The following is a 10,737-nucleotide window of genomic DNA, read 5'->3' on the forward strand; positions in this document are numbered from 1 at the left end:
AGAAGGACATCTTTTTTTGGGTGTTAGTTCTAAAAGTTCTTGTAACTCTTCGTAGAACTGTTCAACTTAAAATACCCCCTAAACTTTGGATGTCACTTCTTTGGACCCAATTCCTACTCCTTCCTATATCTTGTATCTTTTTTCATCTGTTCTTTGATACTCAGGCTGATTGTCAACAAAATCCCCTGCATCCTCAAACTCTTTTGTAAGTGTTCTTTTTAACCTTTTCCTAAGGAATCCTGCCTCTCCTCTGAGGTTCCTTGTTCCCCTGAGACTCTTTTTCTTGCTCGTCTTTGCTGCTCACAGTTCATCTTCTCTCTTCCATAAAAGCATCCAACTTCATGTCTCATGCCATTACTTACTCAGCCTCTACCCCTCCATGTTGCAGACATCTATTGCCCCAGGTCACTTACTCACCCACTAAACACAGACCCTTATCACTGTCACTTTTTCTCACACTGTTGCTGTGTTAATACTTGTTGATTTCAATATTCATAATGATGACATTTCCAATATTTTTCACGTTCCATTCTCCATCAGCTATTCACTTGCATAGTTATGCACTTGAAAATAACTGCAACCTTACTAATAACTACAACCTTACTAATAAATGCAACCTATCCCAAATCTGAATTCCAAATATTTCACACTAGCAGTCGCCTTCTATATTCCCGCTATACTGCCTCTAGTACGTTAATTCCAATAATCCCCCACACCCACCAAAAATGGAACCCGTGGATCCCACCATCTTTTCACTCTCTCTTATCCCCTTTACTCTTCACCACCCTTGTTGTCAAGTTTAAATTTCATGGCTCATCATTATAATCATTCCTTTGAAAACATTTTTGACCCCTCTCTATCTCTCCCTTCTTTGTAATCTCTTTTGCCAAACAAGAATTTTAGTCAAGTCCAGTTTTCCACCCACTCTTACCTTCTCTCCTACAACTGAATGTAACAGGAGAGGACACATAACCACACTCATAAATTTCACTTTAAATTCACACTCACAGACCTCAAGTGGCCCATTAATGCTGTTCTGGAATCCTAATATCCCCTGAGCCATTAGATCTCTCTCTTCTTAGATGATAATATCATATTTTCTCCTCCATCTACAAATATCCAATCCTGCATTCACCAACTATCCTCTTAGGTGATGATCTTGCTTCCTGTTTTACTGAGAAAACTGAAGTCTATGAATACATAGACTTGATGTCCATATAGATGGCTACAAACCCGCTATGTCTAAGAATACCTATCTCTACTTTTACCTACCCTCCTGAATCCATGGTACAGTGTCTGAATTTCTGTTGTTTTGAATAACTGTTCTATTGAGATAATCATATGGTTTTTATTTTTCAGTTTGTTAGTGTGGTGTATTACATTGATTGATTTGTGGATATTGAAGAATCCTTTCATCCCTGGGATAAAGCCCACTTAGTCATGGTGTATGATCTTTTTAATATGTTGTTCGATTCTGCTTGCTAGAATTTTGTTAAGGATTTTTGCATCTATGTTCATCAGTGATATTGGCCTGTAGTTTCCTTTTTTTGTGGCATCTTTGTCAGGTTTTGGTATTAGGGTGATAGTGAATGAGTTTGGAAGTTTATCTTCCTCTGCAATTTACTGGAAGAGTTTGAGTAGGATAGGTGTTAGCTCTTCTCTAAATTTTTGGTAGAATTCAGCTGTGAAGCTGTCTGGTCCTGGGCTTTTGTTTGCTGGAAGATTTCTGATTACAGTTTCAATTTCTGTGCTTGTAATGGGTCTGTTAAGATTTTCTGTTTCCTCCTGGCTCAGTTTTGGAAAGTTGTACTTTTCTAAGAATTTGTCCATTTCTTCCATGTTGTCCATTTTATTAGCACATAGTTGTTGATAGTAGTCTCATGATCCTTTGTATTTCTGTGTTGTCTGTTGTGATCTCTCCATGTTCATTTCTAATTTTGTTGATTTGATTTTTCTCCCTTTGTTTCTTGATGAGTCTGGCTAATGGTTTGTCAGTTTTATTTATCCTTTCAAAGAACCAGCTTTTGGCTTTGTTGATTTTTGCTATGGTCTCTTTTGTTTCTTTTGCATGTATTTCTGCCCCAATTTTTAAGATTTCTTTCCTTCTGCTAACCCTGGGGTTCTTCATTTCTTCCTTTTCTAGTTGCTTTAGATGTAGAGTTAGGTTATTTATTTGACTTTTTTCTTGTTTCTTGAGGTATGCCTATATTGCTATGAACTTTCCTCTAAGCACTGCTTTTATAGTGTCCCACAGGTTTGGGGTTGTTGTGTTTTCATTTTCATTCATTTCTATGCATATTTTGATTTCTTTTTTGATTTCTTCTGTGATTTGTTGGTTATTCAGCAGCGTGTTGTTCAGCCTCCATATGTTGGAATTTTTAATAGTTTTTCTCCTGTAATTGAGATCTAATCTTAATGCATTGTGGTCAGAAAAGATGCTTGGAATGATTTTAACTTTTTTGAATTTACCAAGGCTAGATTTATGGCCCAGGATGTGATCTACCCTAGAGAAGGTTCCATGTGCACGTGAGAAAAAGGTGAAATTCATTGTTTTGGGGTGAAATGTCCTATAGATATCAATTAGGTCTAACTGGTCTACTGTATCATTTAAAGTTTCTGTTTTCTTGTTAATTTTCTGTTTAGTAGATCTATCCATAGGTGTGAGGGGTATTAAAGTCTCCCACTATTATTGTGTTATTGTTAATTTTGCCTTTCATACTTGTTAGCATTTGTCTTACATATTGCGGTAGTCCTATGTTGGGTGCATATATATTTATAACTGTTATATCTTCTTCTTGAATTGATCCTTTGATCATTATGTATTGTCCTTCTTTGTCTCTTTTCATGGCCTTTGTTTTAAACTCTATTTTATCTGATATGAATATTGCTACTCCTGCCTTCGTTTGGTGTCTATAAATTACTAGAGCTAACCATATAATATTACAGTAATCCAAGCCTATGCCCCAACCAGTAACCCTGAAGAAGCTGAAGTTGAACGGTTCTATGAAGACCTAGAAGACCTTTTAGAACTAACACCCAAAAAAGATGTCCTTTTCATTATAGGAGACTGGAATGCAAAAGTAGGAAGTCAAGAAACACCTGGTACTACAGGTAAATTTGGCCTTGGAATACAGAATGAAGCAGGGCAAAGGCTAACAGAGTTTTACCAAGATAATGCACTGGTCATAGCAAACACCCTCTTCCAACAACACAAGAGAAGACTGTACACATGAACATCACCAGATTGTCAACACTGAAATCAGATTGATTATATTCTGTGCAGCCACAGATGGAGAAGCTTTGTACAGTCAGCAAAAACAAGACTGGGAGCCAACTGTGTCTCAGATCATGAACTTCTTATTGCCAAATTCAGGCTCAAATTGAAGAAAGTAGGGAAAACCACTAGATCATTCAGGTATGACCTAAATCAAATCCCTTATGATTATACAGTGGAAGTGAGAAATAGATTTAAGGGACTAGATCTGATAGATAGAGTACCTGATGAACTATGGACAGAGGTTCATGACATTATACAGGAGACAGGGATCAAGACCATCATGGAAAAGAAATGCAAAAGAGCAAAATGGCTGTCTGGGGAGGCCTTACAAAAAGCTGTGAAGAGAAGAGAGGCAAAAAGCAAAGGAGAAAAGGAAAGATATAAGCATCTGAATGCAGAGTTCCAAAGAATAACAAGGAGAGATAAGAAAGCCTTTCTCAGGTATCAACGCAAAGAAATAGAGGAAACAACAGAATGGGAAAGACTAGAGATCTCTTCAAGAAAATTAGAGATACCAAGGGAACATTTCATGCAAAGATGGGCTCAATAAAGGACAGAAATGGTGTGGACCGAATAGAAACAGAATGTATTAAGAAGAGGTGGCAAGAATACACAGAAAAACTGTACAGAAAAGATCTTCATGACCAAGATAATCAAGATGGTGTGATCACTCACCTAGAGCCAGACTGGAATGTGAAGTCAAGTGGGCCTTAGGAAGCATCACTATGAACAAAGCTAGTGGAGGTGATGGAATTCCAGTTGAGCTATTTCAAATCCTAAAAGATGATGCTGTGAAAGTGCTGCCCTCAATATGCCAGCTAATTTGGAAAACTCAGCAGTAGCCACAGGATTGGAAAAGGTCAGTTTTCATTCCAATCCCAAAGAAAGGCAATGCCAAAGAATGCTCAAACTACCACACAATTGCACTCATCCCACATGCTGGTAAAGTAATGCTCAAAATTCTCCAAGCCAGGCTTCAGCAATACATGAACCGTGAACTCCCTGAGGTTCAAGCTGGTTTTAGAAAAGGCAGAGGAATCAGAGATTAAATCTCTGGTCCCAGAGACTGGTTCCAGCCAACACCTGTTGGATCATGGAAAAAGCAAGAGAGTTCCAGAAAAACATCTATTTCTGCTTTATTGACTATGCTAAAGCCTTTGACTGTGTGGATCACAATACACTGTGGAAAATTCTGAAAGAGATGGGAATACCAGACCACCTGACCTGCCTTTTGAGAAACCCGTATGCAGATCAGGAAGCAACAGTTAGAACTGGGCATGGAACAACAGACTGATTCCAAATAGGAAAATAAGTACGTCAAGGCTGTATATTGTCACCCTGCTTATTTAACTTATATGCAGAGCACATCATGAGAAACGCTGCGCTGGAAGAAGTACAAGCTGAAATCAAGATTGCCAGGAGAAATATCAATAACCTCAGATATGCAGATGACACCACCCTTATGGCAGAAAGTGAAGAGGAACTAAAAAACCTCTTGATAAAAGTGAAAGAAGAGAGTGAAAAATTTGGCTTAAAGTTCAACTTTCATGAAACTAAAATCATGGCATCTGGTCCCATCACTTCATGGGAAACAGATGGGGAAACAGTGGAAACAGTGTCAGACTTTATTTGGGGGGACTCCAAAATCACTGCAGATGTTAATTGCAGCCATGAAATTCAAAGACGCTTACTCCTTGGAAGGAAAGTTATGAACAACCTAGATAGCATATTCCAAAGCAGAGACATTCTTTGCCAACAAAGGTCTGTCTAGTCAAGGCTATGATTTTTCCACTGGTCATGTATGGATATGAAAGTTGGACTGTGAAGAAAGCTGAGTGCTGAAGAATTGATGCTTTTGAACTGTAGTGTTGGAGAAGACTCTTGAGGGTGAGTCCCTTCGACTGCAAGGAGATCCAACCAGTCCATTCTAAAGATCAGTCCTGGGTGTTCTTTGGAAGGAATGATGGTAAAGCTGAAACTCCAATACTTTGGCCACCTCATGCGAAGAGTTGACTCATTGGAAAAGACTCTGATGGTGGGAGGGATTGGGGGCAGTAGGAGAAGGGGACGACAGAGGATGAGATGGCTGGATGGAATCACTGACTCGATGGACATGAGTTTGAGTAAACTCCGGGAATTGGTAATGGACAGGGAGGCCTGGCATGCTGCAATTCATGGGGTCACAAAAAGTCGGACATGACTGAGCAACTGAACTGAACTGAACTGAATCAATGCATATAGTAAAGTTGCAGGATATAAAATCAACACATAGAAATCCCTTGCATTCTTATATGCTAACAATGAGAAAACAGAAAGAGAAATTAAGGAAACGATTCCATTCCCCACTGCAACAAAAAGAATAAAATACTTAGTAATATATCTATCTAAAGAAACAAAAGATCTATATATAGAAAAATATAAGACATTGGTGAAAGAAATCAAAGAGGACACAAGTAGATGGAGACATATACTGTGTTCATGGATTGGAAAAGTGAATATAGTGAAAATGAGTATACTACCCAAAGCAATCCCTACTAAATAGATTCAATGCAATCCCTATCAAGCTACCAACAGTATTTTTCAGAGAACTAGAATAAATAATTTCACAATTTTCATGGAAATACAAAAAAACCTCGAATAGCCAAAGCAATCTTGAGAAAGAAGAATGGAACTGGAGGAATCATTCTGCATGACTTCAGGCTCTACTACAAAGCCACAGTCATCAAGACAGTATGGTACTGGCACAAAGACAGAAATATAGATCAATGGAACAAAATAGAAAGCCTAGAAATAAATCCATGCACCTATGGACACCTTATCTTTGACAAAGGAGGCAAAATTATACAATGGAGAAAAGATAATATCTTTAACAAGTGGTGCTGGGAAAACTGGTCAACCACCTGTAAAAGAATGAAACTAGAACACTTTCTAACACCATACACAAAAGTGAACTCAAAATGAATTAAAGATCTAAACGTAAGACCAGAAACTATAAAACTCCTAGAGGAGAACATAGGCGAAACACTCTCTGACATATATCACAGCAGGATCCTCTATGATCCACCACCCAGAATATTGGGAATAAAAGCAAAAATAAACAAATGGGACCTAATTAAAATTGAAAGCTTTTGCACAACAAAAGAAACTATAAGCAAGGTGAAAAGACAGCCTTCAGAATGGGAGAAAATAATAGCAAACGAAGCAACTGACAAAGAATTAATCTCAAAAACATACAAGCAACACCTGCAGCTCAATTCCAGAAAAATAAATGACCCAATCAAAAAATGGGCCACAGAACTAAACAGACTTTTCTCCAAAGAAGACATACAGATGGCTAACAAACATATGAAAAGATTCTCAATATCACTCATTATTAGAGAAATGCAAATCAAAACCACAATGAGGTACCATAGAATGGCTACTATCTAAAAGTCTACAAGCAATAAATGCTGGAGAGGGTGTAGAGAAAAGGGAGCCCTCTTACTGTTGGTGGGAATGCAGACTAGTATAACCACTATGGAGAACAGTGTGGAGATTCCTTAAAAAACTGGAAATAGAACTGCCATATGACCCAGCAATCTCACTGCTGGGCATACACACTGAGGAAACCAGAATTGAAAGAGACACGTGTACCCCAATGTTCATCGCAGCACTGTTTATAATAGCCAGGACATGGAAGCAACCTAGATGTCCATCAGCAGACGAATGGATAAGAAAGTATATACACAATGGAATATTACTCAGCCATTAAAAAGAATACATTTGAATCAGTTCTAATGAGGTGGATGAAACTGGAGCCTATTATACAGAGTGAAGTAAGCCAGAAAGAAAAACACCAATACAGTATACTAACACATATATATGGAATTTAGAAAGATGGTAATGATAACTCAGTATGCGAGACAGCAAAAGAGACACAGATTTATAGAACAGGCTTTTGAACCCTGTGGGAGAGGGCGAGGGTGGGATGGTTTAGGAGAATGGCATTGAAACATGTATATTATCATATGTGAAATGAATTGCCAGTCCAGGTTCCATGCATGACACAGTGTGCTCTGGGCTGGTGTACTGGGATGACCCAGAGGGATGGGATGGGGAGGGAGGTGGGGGGGCGTTCAGGATGGGGAACACATGTACACCCGTGGCCGATTCATGTCAATATATGGCAAAACCAATACAATATTGTAAAGTAAAATGAATATATAAATAAATAAAATTGGTTGCACATGTTCAAATAAATAAATAAATATTACAATGAAGTGTCAAAAAAATGAATAACTGTTCTGTGTTCCTGTATCTTTATTAATCACTCCACTTAAGTTATCAACCCTCCCCTCCTGCTTACTCAAGAAACTTGGGTCAGTAATTCCCCCCTTTTGTGCATCGACTTTCCCCTTTCTACTGGATCATCCCTATCAGCACACAGATGGGATGCTATTTCTTCCAACTGCAAGACCTATAAAATAGGCAAACAAAACCTCTCCTGATCCCAGTTTGCCTCACACTGGCTGCCTGTATCTCTTCTTCTCTTTACAAGAAACTCTTTGAGAATTGTGAGTACTTACCCAAATTGTCCCTCACATTCTCAAACCCTTTCCAGAAATAGCTCTGGTTGAGATCATCAATGACCTCTGTATTGTCAAATCTGGTGATCAATTCTAAGTCCTTATCTTATTCAATTTAGCAATATTTGATAATGCAAACACACACACACCCACATACACACACACACACATATATATATTTACCTTTAAATACTTCCTTTGGTTTCTAGACCATCACACATACCTGTTTCTCACATGACCTCACTGGCTATTCTTTCTCAGTCTCCTTTGCTGTCTAATTGTATCTCCCTGGCTTCAGAACATTGGAAACCAGAGCTTAAGCCTCAGAACCCTTCTGTTTTCTGTCTACACTCACTCCTTAGGTGATTCTTACTGAGTCTATCACCAAGTATTTGTCAACAAGTTCCAAATATGTATGTCCAGCCTATAATATTTCCCTGAACTTAAATGATGTCTAAATAACCTCTCCTCTTGGATGTCCAACATGTGTCTCAAATGTAACATGGCCTTAGAGAAATTTCTGGTTTCCTACCTCTCAACATAATTTCAGCCTCCCTCACTTTCGCATCTTAGTTCAAAGATTTGGTTCAAAGTTTTGGCCCCATCCCTAGGCCGAAACCCATGATTTTGTCCCTGATTCCTCTCTTTATCTCATAACCCATTCATGAGCTGGCATAAAATCCTGTTGTCTCAACCTCAAATTATCTCCCCATTGTATCTTCTTACTTCTTCCACTGTTACCAATGTGCTGCTCTCTCACCTAGGAACATACTTCTATTGGTTTCTCCTGTTTCCACCGTATTCTAAACACAGCAACCAATCTGACCCACTTATAATCTGGATCAGATGATCAGTTCAGCTCAGTCACTCAGTCTTGCCTGACTCTTTGTGACCCCATGGACTGCAGCAGGCCAGGCTTCCCTGTCCATCACCAATTCCTGGAGTTTACTCAAACTCATGTCTATTGAGTCACTGATGCCATCCAACCATCTTATCCTCTGTTGTCCCCTTCTCCTCCTGCCTTCAATCTTTCCCAGCATCAGGGTCTTTTCCAATGAGTCAGTTCACATCAGGTGGCCAAATATTGGAGTTTCAGCTTCAGGATCAGTCCTTCCAATGAATATTCAGGACTGATTTCTTTTAGGATGGACTTGTTGGATCTCCTTGCTATCCAAGGGACTCTCAAGAGTCTTCTCCAACACCACAGTTCAAAAGCATCACTTCTTTAGTGCTTGTGAAGTGAAGTGCAATCACTCAGTCATGTCCGACTCTTTACAACCCCATGGACTATACAGTCCATGAAATTCTCCAGGCCAGAATACTGGAGTGGGTAGCCTTTCCCTTCTCCAGGGAATCTTCCAAACCCAAGGATCAAACCCAGGTCTCCTGCTTTGCAGGCAGATTCTTTTACCAGCTGAGCCACAAGGGAAGTCTTTAGTGCTTAGCTTTCTTTATAGTCCAGCTCTCACATCCATACATGACTACTTGAAAAAACACAGCTTTGACTAGCCAGAACTTTGTTGGCAAGAATAGAAACTGCAGCTATTGCTATGATCTACTTGGCCTTTGTGATCTGACTCTAAACTCATTTCCTACTGCTCTCCCCAGAACTCTGCTCCAACTGCAGTGGCTTTCTCACTGTTCCTAGAAAATGCCAGGCATGCTCCCACCTCAAGACTTTTGCATTTATTGTCTCCTCCTTCAGAAGTGCTATTTTCTCAAAAATCTAAATGGTTTTCTGTCTTATTTACTTCAAGTTTCCTGTGAAATACTGACTTCTCAATGTCACTCTTTCTACAACTTCAACTCCTACCCAATTTTCCTATTTTCATTCCTTGTTTGATTTTTATTGTTACTTCTTTTAGCTACCATTCTTTTTTTTTTTCCTTCTTCTTCTTCTTTTTTGGCCCTGCCATGCATCATATGGAATCTTTTATCCCCAACCAATGTTTGAACCCATGTCCCCTGCTTTGTGAACACAGTGTCTTATCCACTGGACCACCAGGAAAGTCTCTTATCTAATATTCTTAATTTGCACTTTTATTTTCTTTATTTCCTACTTTTTCACCACTACATGTAATCTTCCTGAGGGTAATTATTGTTTGTTTTATTCATTGCGGTACCTCTAGCTCCCAAGAACAGTTACTGGAATATAGAAGTACACAGAAACTAGATATTGGCTAAATGAATGAATTTAGAATAAAGAAATAAGATGGGGGAAAAAAGAGAGAAAATAGGAAGAGCTGAACTTTAAATTTAGTACAGTGAGACAAGAAAATCCTTGTTGAAAGAATAAAGAAGTAACACTTTTAATTTATCAATATTGCTTCAATAGACTCATTTGAAATTTTTACAGAATGAAATTAATGACATTTAAGGAAATAATTTTTTTGAAGAATGGAATTAATGAAATAGAAATTCCTGATTCAGACTTCAATATATTTCTTTATCAAGTCTTTCAATTTTGCCTAAAGGAAATGTAGTAGCAGCATTGGAATTTAATTACTTCTGTAACTTAGCATTAGTAGAAAGGGGATAAGAAGGAGCTGTCTACATGTGACAAATGGACCCAGAAATTTTTTTTCAATTGAACATATGCATTATCAGAAGGGCTTATGCTATGAATAGACAATCCTCTAAAATATCATACTTCTCTAGCATTACAAAATTTTAATTATTTTGCTATTTTTGTCAATATAGGTGAGCATTACAGTTATTTTACTCCATAGAAGAAAAAACTTCCTGCTATTGTAAATGTGATGGAAATCGATCACATGCAGATATAAGTTCAGTTCAGTTCAGTCGCTCAGTCATGTCCAACTCTCTGTGACCCCATGAATTGCAGCACACCAGGTCTCCCTGTCCATCACCAACTCCTGGAGTTCACTCAGACTC

The sequence above is a fragment of the Capra hircus genome, chromosome 2 (assembly GCF_001704415.2).
Source record: "Capra hircus breed San Clemente chromosome 2, ASM170441v1, whole genome shotgun sequence".
Lineage (NCBI taxonomy): Eukaryota > Metazoa > Chordata > Mammalia > Artiodactyla > Bovidae > Capra > Capra hircus.